Source organism: Etheostoma spectabile, chromosome 3 (assembly GCF_008692095.1).
Source record: "Etheostoma spectabile isolate EspeVRDwgs_2016 chromosome 3, UIUC_Espe_1.0, whole genome shotgun sequence".
In the NCBI taxonomy this organism is placed as follows: domain Eukaryota; kingdom Metazoa; phylum Chordata; class Actinopteri; order Perciformes; family Percidae; genus Etheostoma; species Etheostoma spectabile.
Genome location: NC_045735.1, coordinates 14,159,259 through 14,167,860, shown reverse-complemented (window position 1 = coordinate 14,167,860; position 8,602 = coordinate 14,159,259). Strand labels below are relative to the sequence as shown.

The following is an 8,602-nucleotide window of genomic DNA, read 5'->3' as shown; positions in this document are numbered from 1 at the left end:
TCGTTACTGTCCATTAGAAGCTGCGGCTCATTGGGTGAAACATGTGGCGCATGCGTCTTCTCACTTCTTTATCAGTAAATCTGTGATCGATACCGTGGTCTATTTAAGAAAGCAGTGAACGTGCACTTGCTATCTACACCTGGCTTGACATAGCTTCCCCTGTTCATCCTGGCTCGCAAACGTGCAACCGATTAAGCCGCGATGAGCAGATCACACTAAGTACAAGCTGGCTTTTTCACTTATCCTGGATAGCTTTATTCTACTTTCGTGCAACAGGCCCCGGATCTGGGATTTGAGAGTTGGCTCAACTCTTTGCTGATATGCTGTCAGACTGAAAGCCAACATTTAGGTCAAGATATAAGCAAAAATAAACTTGAACATTTTTTTATGTGAATTTTAAGTCAATGGAGTGAGTTAGGGAATGGACAGTAGAAAGAAAACATTACGTGGATGGATAGTACAAACCTACTTCTGTTGTAGGTTTGTGGTATGCACAGTTTGTGCTTATCAGCTGACCACCACCCTGGGAGGAAAACATCATGACTCCCAGAACTTCATACTCACCAAAGTCCAAGCATTGTTTTTGTTATAAGCTTATGACTGTGTTCCCATTAAGGGATTCAGTCAGTAAGAGAGTTGGTAGTTTTGGGTTACCATAGGAAACCTATTCCTGTGAAATGTCTCACCCTGAAGAGTTGAAGGCAAGTGTGTGTGTGTGTGTGCACAGACACAAACAGGCTTGTTCGCTAAAGAACATTGTTCCGATGCATTTCTTTGCTGGCAGGACTGAGTCACTATTCAGTTTTAATTAAAAGTTGGCTGAAAACAGCAGTGTTTCTGGTGGGTATATGAGTCATGTTCGGTTTCCACGCACATGCATGTGTTTTTAAGTAATCATTATAAGGTCAACACCTTGATAAATCTGATGAAAACTTCTCTATAGCGGCTACCCAACTACTACTAGTAAACATTCATTGAAGTAAATAAAAATGTTACCGGAATTCCGATTTCAGAAATCTGGCGTTTACAGCAGCAACAGAGCAAGCTGTCTAGCGAAGTTAGCATTTGGCTGTTGAACATGGTGAAGATTAAATTTTGGACTAACATTTTTCAGGTGGCCAGAATCATGACTCAAAATCCATCCACTATGTGAAAACCTGATTGTTTAGCTGGAGTTTTTAATGGTTTAACAATTTTCATGTTAATTTGAAAACAACACACAAAACACAAACAATTTACAACATGAACATATCCCCCCTGCCCCCCTTTTGTCATCACTACCCACCCAGACATACCAAGAAAATATTACACAGCAACCGCAACATTTAAAACCATACAACAAAACAATAACAAAATGGACAATAAACTATCAACCAAATGAACAAATGCACACATAACTCCACAAGCCCATCATACACACCTCTCCACAGCAAAAAATCCTTTTAGAAGCCCTCCAGACAGCTCAAATACTCTTCCCATTTTCTAGTGTAGACATCCAATCTGGCAGACGGTTTGTATGACATCTTTTCAAACACCGCCATCCTAGCCATCTCACAGGCCCACTCGTGGATTGACGGCACCCCTTCATTCCTCCATCCTCTTAAAAGAATGTGTTGGCTATCATTAGTTAGCTAGTTTGGAGCCAACTTATTATGTGCTAATCCATCCAGTTTGGGATTGATCCATCTCCTAGAACAAATAATCTTGGGTTGGATGGAACCTGGGTCCCTGCAATCCGACAAAGGTTATCATGTATCCGGTCCAAAGTTTAACTGGAGTTTTATGAATGTAGCTTGTGATACATATATATATATTTTGAATTTGAGATAGTAATGATAAATTGTGTACATTTCCCCCCCACATAATGTCAGTATAATGCAACTTAAATGCAGTGGAAGGTTCTGAAGTAACATTCCCTGTTCTGTCTCAATGTTTTTGTCAATTCCGTATCACTAGACAGGTCACTGTGGCAGTCGAAGCACTGTTAAAAACAAGAGTTTTATAAACGCTTAAAGTAAAAAACATATCTCATCGCAAAGCTAACATCATGCTTTGTGTATCTATTGTGTTATAAGAAATGATAATGTTCCCTCCACTTTTCCAACAGTACATGTCAGTACTTTATGGCTGTGTCTAATTCCGCATACATCCGTCAGTACACTGCTAATGTGCACTGGCCACTTACTGCCGTAGTGCCCACTTTCGATGATTAGTTAGTATTGTCCCAAAAAGAACACTTATGTTAAAACACTTACCGGAAATGATGAGCGGTTGGCTCGGCTCGCTGTCGCTCATAATCTGACAAAAATCTATTAAACTGATCTTTGTCGATTTATTTAAAAAAAATCAGCAACTGTATGGCCTATTTCTCGCTTAAAATGTTTTCAGAAACTTGTTTTGGTGAACTATTTTTGTAAAATTTGAGATTGTATCCTGAATTAGCTGCCATTAAGCTCGGTTGTGAAATCCAGGAGAAGCCAGACCACGTGATGCAAGTCCGATCAGCCCTCCCCTTTCAGCTTTGTAGTCAAGATGGCGCATGTTTAGTATGTGTTGTGTCCATCGTTCCACACAAGTTTACAACTTTTGGACTGTTTTCAGTGGGTCATCCGGGTACTTTCAGTGCACTGACTTTTTCAACACTATATACTTAAAACTAAATGTCTGAAGTGTGCAAGTAGGCGGTTTGAAATTGTTACTTGTTTTGGAGTATTTCCTAAGACATCACAGTAGAGGGTTAGTGTAGAGGAGACAGCTGAACATAAATTTCAATGTATCATAGACAAACTAAAGTAGGTTGCATATGCTATCCCGTCATTATCATTCAGCACACTTTGCAAATTAAAACAGTGTTATTAAGTTAATAAGACTAAATTGTCTAGAATATCCACATGAAGTATAAGTCTGAATTCCATGCCAAAATATTAGGTGTGTGTGTGTGTGTGTGTGTGTGTGTGTGTGTGTGTGTGTGTGTGTGTGTGTGTGTGTGTGTGTGTGTGTGTGTGTGTGTGTGTGTGTGTGTGTGTGTGTGTGTGTGTGTGTGTGTGTGTGTGTGTGTGTGTGTGTGTGTCTGTCAATATGATACTAGTATGACCGCTACTGTGTTTGTCATATACTGAGCGGATATGACATGAGAAAAGTTGTGGGTATTATTGCATTTCACTGTTTGTGCAATTCAACCATAGTTGGGCACACTGAAATTTCCATTTACACTAGGGCTGAACGATATTGTGTTTTAGCATCGACATCGCAATGTGCGCATGCGCGATAGTCACATTGCGGGATGCTGCGATGTTGACGCTCCTTTTCTGCTGCTTGATAGAAAAGTAAACTTCCACCGTTCTCCTTTTACATGATTACCTGCCGGCCCTTCCCCTTTAAGACAGGTAGTCATGTGGGCAACGTGTTTATGTGACGTTAGTCCGACGGGGTTTACTGTTATGGGAAGTGAAGCTCTCCGTGGGTAGAAAAGTACCGTAGGGAGCAGCTGCCGCTGACACAGTGATGCGCATAGTTTTGATGGGTGGTCAGTGAAGCTACAGTAGTCAGTGTTTATGTTTGCTGCAAATACGAACTTAATCACATGATTAATGTAACATAATTACGTCTCCCGGCCATTTTCCCCCGCAGAAAGCTGCTACCAGCCAGGCTAAAGCTAATATAGTTATCCTAAAGAAACAAGCAGAAAGCTGCTACCAGCCAGGCTAAAGCTAATATAGTTAGCCCAAAGGAACAAGAGGTCCGTCTGTCCCAACTAACGTTACGGTTCGGAGCCGCGACACTGGAAACGTAACACTAATCTACTACAGAAGTCTGTGTCTGATCTAACGTCATTTACAATGATTTAATTGTTCTTGGGTACACAGTGTGTTGCTAGTGCGCATGACATGCAGGTCTGATCAATTTATCAAACTAACGAGCTGGCACCACTAGTTGACCACAACCTGAAATTTCGAAGAAGCAACATGCAGTCACTGTCATTCACGTTAGCCTGGATTGATAGTATTATATGAATAAAATGGTGTCATGCTAGTCAACCAGAGTATTTCTAGCTAATTTCCCTCTCCCAAATCACTTCCGACGTCACAGCTTACTTGCTTTGGTGTTTGTAAAGAATTAAAGTTCAACAAAGAATGGTTCACATTAGAAAAGATCCTTTTTCATTTTTTTCTTCTATGTAGATGCCCTCCCCTACAAAATCACCTCATTAGATTTATTATTTCCAAATAGAGGTATTTATGTCATCTTTTAAAAAATATTTTTTCTTTTTTCATATCGCAATATATATTGCAGGGGGAAAAAATATCGCAATGTCAGATTTTTCCAATATCGTGTAGGCCGAATTTACACCATAATGTATTTCTGTCATTTAAGAAGTCAGTATTTGTTTAAGTAGCACTTAGGCTAATATTACGCAACTATACCCAGTTATTGTTATTACATGTTATTGTACGTGCACATCGTAGCTCTCTTCAGCTAAATCCGAATTTAAAAAGAAGAAAGCAGAGAGCAGGAGACGAGGCTGGTCATGTGTTTTGGTGTCAGTAATGTGCTAAAATATTTACTGATATCTTGTGGCTGTTAGACCATTCACATTTTGTTTTACTGTCTTAGAAATCACTTAACGTGAACTCAGACCAATATATAATGTACTTCAAAACTAAGGACACAGTAAGCCAAGTTGTAAGCCTGACATCGGCCAGCACCGATCCGTGTAAACAGAGAAAATTAAACATTCTGTCTATTTGTTTGTGTGTCAAATTGAAAGAGGATATGATGCCTAAAACACTATTTTGTGTTGCCCCCACCCCATCCACCTTTACACACAGGGTTATTGGGGAAACACTTTGCGTTGTAGAGAGTGTGACTAGATTCAGCCAGTGGGCCTCCACCGTGCGTTTCCCTCCTGCGTGCGCGTGTGCCTAGGCAACAGAATGCCCCATTGTAAAGGCAGAACAGAGATCCTGTTATTGGCAGCTTTCTGAGTGGGAGAGAGGGATTGCAGAGAAGGATGGAGAGATGAACAGAGAGGAGAGATGGATGTTTTGAAATGTGCAGAGAGCAAAATGTTGATTTAAAACGGCAGAAAATTAAATAAAAGCCCAGGAAAAAGGAAGTCAGCAGTTGATGAACAGACACGCTGACTATGTAGAGTTTACAATGCACCTAAAGTTTTCTATAGTCTTCTAAGTTCAGGTGAAAACTCTTTGTGGATTTCAGCAGTTAAAGGAATACGTTGAAATTTTAGAAAAAAACGCTTGTTTGCCGTCTTACCAACCAGCCAGATGAAAAGATCAATATCAATTGTTTCTCTTTGCATTTGGTACAGAGAGAGGTCCAGGTCTAGTGAAGCACTATCACAGAAAGCAGGTCTATTAATAGTGAAAGTAATCTTTGCAACATCTCCAAAAATGTTGTACATTATGTAGCAAACTAACGATTAGTACATTAAAGAGTAAGGCGGGTGTTGTTCAGAGTTGGGACAGCAGGCACTGTAAAACTGGTAATTCTGAGATGAATAAAAGATGCTGGATTTTTATCAGAATCAGCTTTATTTGCCAGGCATGAGGACACATACAAGGAATTTTTCTTTGGAGCATTGTTGCTCACAATGTGCTTACACATACAAAACAACCAAACAATATATACACACTAATATATTTATTTTTGTTTAAAAACATGTCACCAAAGTCCTCATATGAAAGAATAACAGTGCTGATCAATTTTTGCAACACAACTGAAGCGTGGTGTTGCGACGTCATACATCCATGGTTAATGCTCCACACCCCTGACTTGGAAGCGATTGGACGAACGTGTCATGTGGGTCTGGATGCTCGAGAATTTCAAACCACTGTCATGGCGGCTCCGACAGAATACAATGTCATATTTTACAAAAATAGTTCACTAAAACTTGTTTCTGACAACATTTTAAGCAAGAAAAAGGCCATACAGTTGCTGAATCTGTCTTCATTTCAGATCAACAAAGGTCAGTTTCAAAGATTGTCAACTACTTCTACTGGGTAGTTGCGTTGCGTTCAACTGATTCATTTGCATAAAGATGGTCATCAGCCCACTTTCTGACGCGCAGCATTTTTTTTCCAATGCAGCGCCCTCTTCCCTTGATGCTTTGCGTGCACGTTGAAGTTGCTTGACGTCACCCATAGGAATAGAGTGGAGTGTGGTGCAACAGAAGCATTGCATGGACAAATGGATCACCACCGTAAGACTACAGACATACTAGCAATTCTGTCAGTCTGTCTTGTGTTCTTGAAGGCGCAAACCTCTCCAGTCGCCTCTCCATCAGCTCTGCTGAATGTTTTACAAATGTTAGGTCTGCTTTATGTGGTTTATGTTGGATGGGATGTGGCTCTGAGTCCCCTACCGGATTGGGAAATCAACTTGTCCGTCTTATTCCGACTCTGCTAACCTGCCGAATCTACCAGCTTGGGTTAGCTAGCTAGCCAGCTGGCTGTTCAATTTAAAAAATGTAAACATCAGAGTAAACACTAAGGGAAAGATGAAGAAGATGAGTTCAAGCTAGCAAGACCATCTCTGGTGCCATGTCATGACTAGGAGTCACTCATGAGGATAGGGAAATCAGCTGCAGTGGCATGTCGGGAGCTGTGGTATTCTTTTGCACTTAGCTGGATCCTGGAGAGCCGTTACCATTCAACTGGGTGACTCTTTTTCTGTGTGCTGATGTGACGGCTATATTCTGCTTTATGATGTTTCATGCACATGTTGAAGGAGTTAACGGGATAATATTTAATTGTTTTACCTCGCACAATTTCATGTGACAAATCAAATTTAATTTATTGGGTTAACAGAAGGATGTGGCCCAGGAAAGTGGGTCCTTTTTTGGGAGGTGTACAGTACAAATTACAATGCCTTATTTATACACATGATGGATGAATAGCAAAAAGTTCACCGTGTTAATAGTTAAAAAATATCCACATAGCATGCCCCATGACGCTATTCATCCAGTTTTCACTACATAACGTAGTTTAGTTTTGATCAAATCAGAATAATTTTAAGGGCACTATAATAAAAATAATTCCGCACAAAAGCCCTTTTAAAGACAACGGATTCAAAGTGTAAAGTCAACGTTGTCTTGAAAGGTGTTTTTGTTTCCATTTTGATAAAGGCTAGATGTTTCGTACTGATGCTGACTGTGAAAACTTACTATTACCCACAATGCTACCTTCTATTAATGTCCATTACCCCCACTGGGCTACCTTGAGGTGAATAATATCTCATTAACTTGCCTAAACCAGTGTGTCTTAAATAGTTTTTTTTACTCACATCTGCCACATGATGTAGGAATTGTTTGTCTAGTTCTCCTGATCATGGCTATTACCATGGCATCTCTTTTAACTGTTGTGATGTTACATTACATTAACTACACTTACGTACCCTCCAGATAAATGCACTGAGCATGGTTTATGGGTTCTTTGCAGGATTGCTTGTTTGATTGCCTGCTTGTTTATCACCTTAAAAACTTAATAGGTTAGACTCAGACATTACTTGACATGCTTTTATCTTGTCACGTTTATTATTGCAACAGCCGCTTCACCTGCATAATTACAAAAAAACGTACAAAAATTTAATTATAAACAAATATTTATTTACATAGCACATTTAAGTCAAGGGGTTACCGACTGCAGAACTCAGCTGCCCTGCTGAAAACCAGAAATATGAGGTAGAACTGTGTGTTGTTCAAACAGAACTTGTTAAGCGTGGACGTGGCCTAACTTCCTAAGACAGATACAACACCAAGAGGCACAAGTGTCACATGCTAATGTAGAGTGTGATTAAAAACAGTTCTGTTTTGAATAACACAGTTCCACCTCTCACCCTCTATATTAGCAACACTTGTGCCTCTTTTAGTTCCTTAAACATACACACACACACACACACACACACACACACACACACACACACACACACACACACACACACACACACACACACACACACACACACACACACACACACACACACACACACACACAGAGAGAACAAGCAAGGCTGAATAAGGGCTTTACTCAAGTGCTGAGGTGAAAAATTGTGTCTGGTCATATGTAATAACCAGTAACCACGTCTTTCTCCCAGCCAAATTGGATGCACTCCACCCTTTTTTGCTAGTTCTAGGTTTGTCATTTTGTGCGATCCATTAGCCCATTCTTTCCCAGTCTACTGCCAAGAACAGGACTGGATAAAATGTTGTATATTCCTGTGCTCGTTAAGGGTCTTACCTCACGGATATACTATCATGTCTCCTACTGAATTATCAATTAATAAGCTCCAAGTAGACTGGGTTGAAGAGCTTAAAATAGTTATGTCTGTTGAAATATAGAATTATGCCTTGCGTAGGTTAAATGTGGTGGCCTAAAGGTTAGAGGAGAGAGCTTGTGACCGGTGGGTGGTGGGTTTAATCCCCCAGACCAACAGGATGAAATAAAATCATTACCACCTTGAGTAAGGCCCTTAACCCCATCCGCTCCAGTGGAGCTGCTCAGTGGCCAGCAGATCAGACTTTGGTTGTAATGGACAGCTTCCAGATATGAATATGAGTGAATGTGATCAGGGCGTTCCTGCAAAA

The 8,602-nt window shown here is 40.3% G+C and overlaps 1 protein-coding gene and 1 long non-coding RNA gene across 2 annotated transcripts in view; one reads left to right on the top strand and one right to left on the bottom strand.

Annotated features, from left to right (window-relative positions):
- The window catches only part of LOC116684166 (uncharacterized), an 18,643-nt gene extending 10,063 nt beyond the window's left edge, over positions 1-8,580 (bottom strand). Inside the window, exon 1 of the long non-coding RNA XR_004330769.1 lies at positions 8,474-8,580. This is a non-coding gene — a long non-coding RNA (uncharacterized LOC116684166). The remainder of the gene's footprint in view (positions 1-8,473) is intronic.
- arap1 (ArfGAP with RhoGAP domain, ankyrin repeat and PH domain 1) overlaps positions 1-8,602 on the top strand; it is a 66,321-nt gene that overhangs the window by 10,984 nt on the left and 46,735 nt on the right.